Source organism: Neophocaena asiaeorientalis, unplaced genomic scaffold (assembly GCF_003031525.2).
Source record: "Neophocaena asiaeorientalis asiaeorientalis breed wild unplaced genomic scaffold, Neophocaena_asiaeorientalis_V1.1 scaffold78, whole genome shotgun sequence".
NCBI classification, from domain to species: Eukaryota; Metazoa; Chordata; class Mammalia; order Artiodactyla; family Phocoenidae; genus Neophocaena; species Neophocaena asiaeorientalis.
The window spans coordinates 809,335-820,129 of record NW_020175018.1 but is presented as its reverse complement, the minus strand read 5'-3'; the positions used below and the strand labels follow the sequence as shown (position 1 = coordinate 820,129).

Genomic DNA, 10,795 nt, shown 5'->3' with positions numbered 1-10,795 from the left:
CCGGGGCACGAACCCGTGTCCCCTGCATCGGCAGGCGGACTCTCAACCACTGCACCACCAGGGAAGCCCACTGCCATCTTTTTAAATGCAAATTTTTAAAAAAGGGAAAGGTAATTTAGAACTTGACTTGTCACAAGGATAAATAGAAATCTTAAGTGTCTTCTCTGCAAACACTAGTAAAAAGGATTTAGCCATCTAGATAGGTGACCTTGATTTGTTCCATCTGCTAGAAGCCTAATTTGAATCCAGCCCCTTGTAACTTATGGCTTTTATGTCGTACCTGACTCAGGGCTGAATTTTTGGAGTGGGAACTCTGAGGCCTCTGTGTTTGTGTGTTCATATGTATCTATATGTGTGTTGTAGGTGTATGGTATTTGCCAAACATTAATTCGTAAAAGAGCTCTACTTAATTGGCTTTTTAAAAATTAAGCGCTTATATAAATACTCAGAAATAGAATAATTTGGCCAGAATGAATTTCAGGTTCATGGCATCTGGAAAATATTCAGTACTAAACTGATATCTGGTATTGAAGGTGGCTTAAGCTTGTTGGTTTGATTAATAGAGACATCAGCGTTAAGCATAATACTTCTGTTTGTTTACCTTAGTAAACAAAGGTGTGAAGAATGAAAAAAACTGAAAAGAGTTACGCATGATCATTAGTTGGGTAAATGGATTTTGTTAGGAATGGCCTAAAACTAGGCTGGATTTGGTTTCTCCCTCCGAAGTTTTCTTGAAATGCTGCTTATAATAACAGATAGTATGAGTTTCTTTGCCTGTAAGTGATCTGTATTTGTTTTTGAGACCTCCTTCCCTCCTGTTTTACTTCTGATTCCCATAAGAATATGGGAGTAAAATCTCTGAGGGGGTAATGAAACAGGAGGGGAAGGGGGCAGGGCACAACCTCTGAAAAAATGACATAGCCTGAGGAGATGACATAAACTGATTAGAACCAAATGGGTCCAACACGGCAGACAAATCGGACAAGTTGACTTCCACCAGACCTTGAGGCTCGGTATATGCTCACTGTAACACATCAGCAAGCTGAATGACACACCCACAGGCGCCATGACAGGTCCAAGGCTGACCATAAGGATCAAAAAGTGGGCGGTGGCCCAACTCCTGGAAATCCCGCCCCTTCCTAAAATAGCTGGAATACTCCTCCCACTCATTAGCCTATGAAATGACCCACCCCTATAAAAACTGACAACCCCATACCCTGGTGCCTTTCTCACCTCCTGAGATGGCCCACACTCTGTGGAGTGTTTCTCTCTAAATAAATCCACTTCTTACCGATCACTGTCTCTCACTGAATTCTTTCAGTGATGAGACATCAAGAACCTGAGCTTCATTAAGTCCTGAAACCAGGCGTGTGATCTCAGTTGGAAGACAGTGGGTTTTGGCTGGGTTTGAGTCCCAGCCGCATGGGCTCAAGTCCCAATCTGAGGTGCACGGTTTCAAAAGGGCCAGGTATATTACATTGCTGGAGAAGGAACCTCATGGGCATCTTAAACCTAGCCACTTATTTTTTGGCTCCTAGAGGTGAATGCTAGGTGGCAATAGAACTTTGCTGACACTATGTGAAACTGAGCAGGACCCTGGGGGACCCTCCTCAGTAGAAGTCCTTTCTGTGTCCCCCATTTCTTGTTTGTAGGAAAGAAGCTTCAGCCTCCTAGACCTTCCCTGAGTACCAAAGGGCAGATTCAAACAGCTGCTTGTCAGGTAAGGGAGGGAATGCAGAAACAAAGGAAGAGTAGTCAAGAAACAACAGTGCAATAATAAAGCAGGTTCTGGTTTTTCCTCAAGGAGTATACATAACAATATCTTTGAATTCTGCAGGAACTAAGGCCCCCATCCAGGTGGAGGTTGGTAACTTCAGGCTCAGTATGATGCCTGGAGCAACACCCTGTTACCTCACCACCAACCAATCAGAAGAAAATCTGCACACAGTGGAAGACAGAAGACTCTGACCCCCTCCGCAAATGACTAACTGCTATTAACTTCCCCTTTTTCCCTTTAAAAACTTTCATGGTCAAGCAGAATCTTGGGAGTTGGTTCTTGGATACGAGTCCATCTTCTCCCCAGGTTGCTGGCCTCCTGAATAAAGCAATCTTTCCTCTCCAACAAAGAAAAAAAAAAAAAAAGAAATCAATTGCCACCCACTGTTCCCTCCTCCTAGGAACGGAATTCAGCATCGTGGTGATGGTGGTGATAAAAGCAAGCATTTATTGAGCACCTACTATAGGCCAGGCATTGTGCTAAGGGTAGACATATCATTATTACTGCACTTAATCCTCACCAACACCACTATGAGGGAGGTATGAATATAATCTCCATTTTACAGATGAGGAAACTGAGGTCAGGTAACTAGCCTAAGGTCACACAACCAGGAAGCAGATGGTGCCAGGATCTGAACCCCGGTAGTCTGGGTTCGGAGAGAGGGTGAGTTAGATGCCCAGCAGACCAGGCATGGAGAGTGGGAGCCACAGAGACCATGCTGCTCCACTCTGGGGCTCTCCCAGGACCAAGCAGGAGGCTGTGCATTTTGGATGCAGGACTTACACAATGCTTTGCTGAAATGGATTCCTCAGGCCTGAAAAAAAGGGCCTTTTGGAAACTCCCTTCCAAGCCTATCTTCTAAGGTCCTGCCTGTCCTGAACCCTTGGCAATATGTCTTATAACATCTTGCCCCCCTGCAGTTTATTCTCCTCCTGGCAACCAGAATGATCCTTTTAAAACCAAAGCATATGATGTCACTCCTCTGCTCAAAATCCCCAGTGGCTCCCCATCTCACACAGGGTAAAAGCCAAAGTCCTGACAAAAGTCTCCAAGGCCATATGCAGCCACATCGGCCTCCTTGCGGCCTCCTTGCGGTTGCTCCAGGAACGCTCCTGCCCCAGGGCCTTTGCACCTATTGTTCCCTCGGCCTGGAATGCACTTCCCCCAAATGACTGCTTGGCTCAGTCCCTCATTTCCTTCAAATCCTTGTTCAAATGTCACCTTCTTGCTGATGCAATACTCCTTCTGACTCTCCCAACCCCCCTCCCTGCTTTCCCCCTACAGCACTTTTTACCAAATGCCATACGATGTGTTTTCAGTATTTATTATGTCTCCTCCACTCCCGCTAGAACATCAGCTCCACAAGACCAGGGATTTCTGTTTTGCTCACCACTGTATTTCCAGAACCTAGGTCAGACCCTAGCACTTAGTAGGCACTCAGTAAGTGTTTGTGGAATGAATGAATGAGACTTGGTCTTATCACCTTCTCCCCCACCCCAATGTCCCTGTCTAGAAGATCCTGATCACTTGTTAGGGCAACTGGTACACCTGGTGAACAAGTGAGTCCCTCGGCTTCTTCTCTCCCTGGCTGTCTTACCTCCAGATGAAAGGGTTGGACCAGATTATCTACAGAGTCCTTCCAGCTCTGAAAACCTTCAACTGACAAAAAAAAAAAGGGCATACTTCTTCATTACAGCAAGCCTGTAGCTACATTGACTTGATTATGAAAACTGCGTTTCCTTTAGAATTTTCCACAGTTAAGGCCCCACAGCCTCCACGCTTCTTAAAATAAGTGACGTTTGGCTGCAGTTGTGCTACGTGATCTGTAACCTGCACACTAGGTTAGCATTAACCTCAAGTGCTGGGTTACAGGGAAGTAAACCAAACCACAGTTAGTTGTTTCCTAAGATCAGAAACACCACCTCTCCTTGTCCCCCTCAATTTGACACTCATTCCTTAGCAGGCCATGCTGTTGGTTTTGGGGTTTAGCCAGAGGCCCTCTGGAGAAGGAACAAAATTAGGTGTTGTGGGCCAAAAGGAAGGAGCGGGGACGAAAGCAGACCCTGGTGTGATAACACAGCATGCGCGGCACAGCTGGGAGCAGGGAGCGGAGGTCAGAGGGTCGCAGGTCCTTCAAGGTCAGTCCCGACCAGGGCCATCATCCAGCCTAACTGACTTCAGGGAGCCTCGGGTCTTTGTCTCCCCATCTGAAACAGGAACTGCATGAGTCTTATGTTCCATCAAGTATCTACAACTCTAAACCCCACCTGGCCAGTCTAACCCAAGGCCTGGGTCAAATTCACCAGTGGCGTCAGCTAAGGACCATGTTAATGGTCTCTGGACAAATGTCCAGAGACGTTTGGAATGCAGAACTTACTTCTCACGCTGAATGCTGGGTCACTCCACAATAATGCTGCTTTGGTCCTTCAAAGATGCTCTGTTAGGTTTAAGGACAGAATCAGTATAAACTCCCTCGTGAGCTCCTTTGGAGGCCCTGCCTTTTGGACGAGCCCCCAGCCTATGGCCCAGCCCTGGTCTCCTAACAGGCTCCTCTAACCTCTGTAAACTGATCACTTCCTACGGGGAAGCAGGAGGGCACAGCGGTGAGGCACCTGCATCAGAGGAGTCAGACCTGGGCAGGCATCCTGGCTGTGGTGCTCACTTCCAACTGGGCAGCCTGATGCCTGTATCCCTCTCTGGGCCTCAGCTTCCTGAGCAGTAAAGTGGGAATCATAAGCGCATCCTTCACAGAGCTGTGATAAAGATTACGTCAATTAATAAATGTAAATCACTTAGCTCAGAGCCTGACTAAATGGTAGTTGTTATTATTATTATTGGAAATGTTTTCTTTACATCTCAAGTCACACACTGAGGTCTGGGCTGGCCCTTCCTGGTGTATATTCTGGCACTGTGGTAATAACATGGGGCTCCATCACTGAGTATATGCAAACCTAGGTTAAACAGGGAGAGCAAATAGATGGCACACATACCACCTCCCGCCTCCCCTGACCGGGGCAAGCATCTCTAATCTATCGCAGCACTCTTCTCCCTCTCACTACAGCCTTGGGCTGATAAGATTCAAAACAGAGCTTCAGGCACCTATGAGCACTGTGGGGAAACCCACCTGCTGTCCTCTGATCACGAGGCAGAGATGCCGGTATGGGAGAGATTCATGCCTTAGAGAGTGAGGGCAAGGACCACATCCACATACAAGTTATGAGGAGTGAAGGGAAATCGGTCTCCATTCACTGCTGCAGACCCAGCACTTTGAACAGTGCCTGCCACACAGCAGATGCTCAAACATCTGCCGGATGAATAAATTAGCATCTAATCCACCTGAGTCCACAGCACAGAGCACTGGGCCTAACCTAGCAGGTGCTCAACGAACACGAGAGGGCAGTAGGGGAGGCTGGCTAGACCCTCACTTGAGTACAGCATCACCGTGTAGAGAAAGCACTGGCTTAGGCAGGGTCAAGGCCTGACACTGCCACTCACTCAGCACATGACCCTGAGCAGGGCCTTTCTTCACCATGTGTACAATGAAGGGGGTTGGGAGCGGGGAGGGGAACCTGACAAAGCCCAAGGCCCCTTCCAGTCCTGATATTCAGATCCAGAGAACTCTTCCAGGCACTGCCAGTCTAGGGACTCCCACTGCCCTGCAGGCCATAACCTCATACACTGTTCTTACACAAGATTCCACTACCAGGGGCCCAGGAGAGAAACACAAAGGATCTGGGCAGCTGCTGGCCACGTGAGTCACTGTCCAGTTTCCCAGGCCCAAGCCCAGCCGTGCAGCCCTCCATTCCAGCCCACACTCCTGACTCCTACATCATGCATCTTCTCCCATCTCACTATCCCGTAAGTACCTATCCCATAAGCACTCACTGAGCACCGGCTGGAGGCCAGCCCACAGCAGTGAACAGGACAGACGTGGCCTCCGCCTCTGGAGCTGGCAGTCAAGAGGCAGAGAAAAGTACACAAATACGTGGAATAGTTGAAGAGCATAAACTGGCCACGAGGGACACAGGCAGGGTCAGAGGGGGTCAGAAAAGGCTTCTCAGAGGGGAGGATGGAATTGAGACCTGAAGGATCAAAGGGCACGAATCATGGGAAGATCAGGGAAAAGAACATCCCAGGCAAAGGAACAGCAGCTGCAAAGGCTCTCAGGCCAGGGGTTGGCAAACTACGACCACTTGTGTATTTATGTATTGTCTATGGCTGCTTTCGAATTACACTGGCAGAGTTGAGAAGCTGCCACAGAGACCTATGGCCTGTGAAGTATAAAATACTTTCCATCTGACCCTTTCTAGGTAAAAATGGGCGACCCCTGGTTTACAGTGTTGGATAAATAAGAGAAGGTCAGGGTAGCTAAAACAGACTGAGCAAGGGGGAGACATACGAGGAGACTGGGGAGGTGGGTGGAAGCCAGGCCATGATGGCTTGGGTGGGACACACTGACCTCCAGCCTGGTATCTCCTGCAAACGGGGACCAGAGTGATCTCCCTGAAACACAGGGCTGAACACCTTACTCTTCTGCGCTCTTGGTTTCCCAAAGCACGTTGGGAATAAAACCTCAATAAAAGCGTTCCGTAGTTAAGTACGTTTTAGAAACACGTCATTTCTCTCTCTCTCTCTCTCTCTCTCTCTCGGATGCTATCAAGCAAACACACCAGCACATGAAATGCTTGGAAAAGTTCCACAGCAAAGAAATCTGTTGACTTTGTTTAACTCACCATCCTTCAAATTTATTTGGCCATAGAACCCCTTTTTTTCCATAAAAATCTATTAACATTTGAAGAACTAGTGTTCCATGTGCTAACGGGCAAACGCCTCTGCTTGGCACACCCAGCTCCAGTAGGTAACCCCAGAGCCTGTTCTAGATTTTGAGGGTGTGGCCTGGGGAGCCGTCTCTCTAGTCTGTCCCCTGCCTTCTTCTTGCCTCCAATGCCCTAAATAAAGGTCATCTGGCCACTGCAGCTCTGCTCTACCAAACGAACTGCAGCAGGAACACTAACATTTACACCAAGTTAAGTCCCTGCCTGCGCCCCCGGTGGTGGATGTCTACTACATGGGCCTGTCCAGCATCGCCTTCCCCCAGCTTTGGTAACGACAGCCCAGCTCTCCTTTGGGGACCACCTCTCCCCCATCTCCTGCCAGCTCCAAGGGTGAGGTCTGGCTAAGCAGAATATTCCATCCTCCTGCTTTGGAGGGACGGGTTCAGGATACGAGCGCAGGACCCAAGCGGTACCGATGAATTCCAGACTAGGATGGGCGTCCCTGGAGTTCACAAGGCAGCAGCCGAGATACGGGATTCAAGCCCAGGTCCTTCTGCCCAGCCTTGCACTTCACCCTAAGTCTCCCCCAACTTGAGCGGCCAAGGCCAGTTCAGCACTGAGTCATCCTTAGATTCCAGTCACAGGTGCCCAGAGAGGGCACCAGGGGGGCTGGAAAGTGCTACCCACAACCTCATATCCTCCAGGGAAGTATGGATACTTCTCAACAAACGGAGCTGGCCTGGACCATTCATCCTTTCAGGTGGAAAGTGATGACCACAGAGAGGTAGCTGTTAGTCATGAAACCAGGGTGAAGAAGACGGGGCGGGGTGGGGGGTGTGCAGTAGGCGGCAGGGGAGGCGGAGCATACCTGCTGGCCGTGCTTTTCCTTCCAGCTGCACTGGCTCCGTCAGCCTGCAAAAGAAACCCAGAACACCGAAATCAGCCAAGAGGAAAACACAGATTCTACCCACTGTACCCTACCAAGCTCCCACTCAAACACCAGCCTTCAGAGGGGGTGAGCCGGCCACAACGCCCTACTCCATTCTTCCAGGCTAAAAGTCTGCCCCCAGTGGTAAGAGGGAGTTAGGACAGCCAACCCCCCCTCCCCCCAACCCCAATTTGCTTGGCCCTTTAAATCCAACTGAGCACCCACTGCCAACACAAACCCAGCAACCACAGAGCCCTGGGGACTCAGTGAAAAGTAAGTAACCAACTAAATCTGAGATTGAATTGCACCATTTTCATTTTCAGCTGGGATTTCCAGTGAAACAGTAGCTGAAGATTTATTCCTACCAACTGGAGGGGGAAAATCCTATTATGTTAAAACAGTCTGTCCCCCAACCCTGCAAGCAGGGTGAGGCAAGAGAGCACTGCTTCATAATCTCTTTTATTTGGGGCTGGGTGATGGGAAGATAAGGCTGACCAAATGGAACTTTCAGAAATCATAAAATTTTGGTCCAGATGGAGAGACTGAGGCCCTGGGAGAGGAGGGAGCTGCCTGATGTCTCATGAGGACTGCGTGACAAATACCCGGGGATCCTGACTCCCAGGCCAGTGCCGGGGGGACCTCGATGAGGAGGCCAAGGACATGGAAAAAAACGCCTGGGTTCTCCACCACCCCTGGTTGGAGATGCATTCCCCAGCTTTGTCAAAACATTAATAATAATGGTAATCACAGTTAGAATAATGCAGGTTCAAGACTCTAGCGTACATGTGTTTCCAAATTCAGAACCTTTCCAATTTTAGAAAGGCAATGTGGCGCATGTGTTCTCTATTTTGAAATAACCCTGGCAGGGTCTGGGGAGCCCCCGGTACTCAAGCACGTTGATATTTCTATAGTAAAACTTATGCAGTCAGCCCTAAGTGGGCTAAACGAAACCGGGCACTAGCCTCTTCTCCCTTCAGGTCAAGTTCTGCCACCTAACCAGTTACAAAACATCTTTTTGTTTTCAAGCTTTTCGAATTTCAGGATTGCAGATGAAGGATGGAGGACCTACAGTAAAAACAGCGTCAGCTACCTTTGGATGAGTGCTTTCGAGAAGCTGCAAGCTGGCAAAACCAGATGGCAGACTTCAATTTAAACAGTCAATATATCAAAATAAAGGCATTTCACCCCCAAGAAAGCCAGATTTCAGCTTCTGAAAGCAACACGTAGTTCCACACGACTGGTCAGCTAAAGCTGACATACCTGGTTCACCACAGTCCCCACCACCCACTCTTGCCTACTTCCCACCCCACGGCCTGGCCCCTGCGGGTACCCCAGACTCGCTCCCTGAGCTAACTTCCCACCCGGCGCTAGTGTGTGGGCATTCAACACCTCTCACCGAATCCTCTTGATGGGTTCCCCAACACACATACACAATATCCCCATTTAAGTATTTCAGGCATTTATCCAACATCCCACAGCTATAAGCCCAGGTCTGGGTCAACTCCAATGCCCACCTTCCTCAGCTCTGGAATATTCTATCTCCCTCCAACACTCAGGAGGGACAGTCGGGAAATGGGGTGAACACACACAGCCTCCACTGCCCACGCGAGGGAAATGGAAAGGTGAAGGACAAACAGGGAGGTAGAAACGTGAGGCCTGGGAGGGAGCAGTTAATGGGATGCCAGTGAATTATTTCCATGGAGGAAACAAGAAAGCGGAAAATGGTTTGCAAATCATTTCACTGGGAGCAAAAGAACACGATCAATTACAGCCTCTTTCCAACATCTTGCATTCCTCAAACTTGTATGGAAAGCGAATGGGAAGAAGTTGTTCTAATGCTCATATCAGAAGAGACAGAAGTGGTAGAGGTGGAAATTCTATCCCAGAGAGCTTAAAAAAACTGTAAAATCCCCAACGATCTCTAGCCTTTCAAATTTCAAACTGAACTCCAGGCATGTATTTCTAGAATTTTATACATTCTTTTAATGTTGTTTTAATGTTTTTTTTTTTTTTTTTTTGTCCTTTTCCTTCACAATTTCACAGAGTTGACCAGTTCAAGCGTACTGAACATGGGACTGGGTAGGGGAGAAGAGTTTCTCTTTTAGGCACATCTGACCATCTCCATCCATTTTCCCTTTCACTGTGTTTATGATATTTGAGCTTCTTATTACTGGTAGCTACCTGCATTTTTGTTTTCCACCCATTTTTATAAAACAAAGACAAAATGCTGAAAATTTTCAAAGAGCTGTCCAAACAAATCCTTTTGTAGAAGCCTAGATGGTACAACTGGGGAAATGAGATGGCTGGAGGGAGGAGTTCATCCCTGCAGGGTGGGAAATGTCCGTTTATTGGCAGAGATGAGAAGCAGATATGGGAAGGGGGCTAGAGATGGACAATGGGCACAAGTGAGAGATGCCCAAGAGAGCACGTGTCAATATCACAGCACCTGTCAATCTCAGCCTTTGGGCCTGGCTGAGTCCAGACCCACCATAACAACAGGGGACAGCCTCTCGGGCCCCCCTAGCCACAGTGTTGAGGGCACCCATTCTCATTGTAGAGATCCCTAAGGTGCCAGGCCGGCTTTGTCTGTGTCCTCACAAATATCTCAGAGCAAGCCCTACTGTTTGAATTAAGTTGACTTTGCCATTTTCCTGGGCCCAAATGGTCTACTACCAGCAATTTCATGCAATTCATCCCAAACCACAAACTCACCTTTACCCAGTGTAATCTGATCTGATTCTCAATTTAAACCAAAGTTCAAGAGCACAGGGCTTAGAGTCAGACAAGTCTGAGTTCAAGTCCTGGGTCTGCCATTTTCAAGCTATATAATCCTTGGCAGTTCATCTGCACTCTCTAGGCCTCAGTTTCTTCATCTGCAAAATGGCAATATGCCAATTGGGCCCAAGAAACCGAGGCACAGAAAAACAGAGTGACTTGTACAAGATCACACAGCAGACGAGCAAGAGGCAGAGCCAGGCCTGGACTGAGCCAGGAGTCTTCCCAGCCTGTCTCCGGGCCTGATCTGAATCCTGGGCTGCAAGTCAGAAGGTCATGAGCATCTACCAGACCCCACAGCCCTGAGGCCTTCTCCAAAGGGCTGGTCAGAATGATACTGAATGCAGCTATGTAGGTAAACTACTAAGCACAGGCCAGGGATGTGTAGTAACCACTGAAGTAATGGAAACTCTATTGCTGTTGCCGCTGGACCATGTGCTCCTAAAGATGCAGCTTCTGCCTGGCTCTGTCTGGGTCTCACTTTGAACCTTGGGCAAGCTCTTTCCTTTTCCTGGACCTGAGGTTCTCATAGGTAAAAAC

At 48.4% G+C, this 10,795-nt stretch overlaps 1 protein-coding gene across 2 annotated transcripts in view; it reads right to left on the bottom strand.

The window, feature by feature from the left end:
* Positions 1–7,462, bottom strand: part of ZNF618 (zinc finger protein 618) — an 88,101-nt gene extending 80,639 nt beyond the window's left edge. For both annotated transcript variants that reach the window (XM_024762561.1, XM_024762562.1), the window contains exon 1: positions 7,421–7,462. The gene's annotated coding sequence lies outside the window, so the exon portion shown is untranslated. The remainder of the gene's footprint in view (positions 1–7,420) is intronic.
* Positions 7,463–10,795: the final 3,333 nt, after the last annotated feature.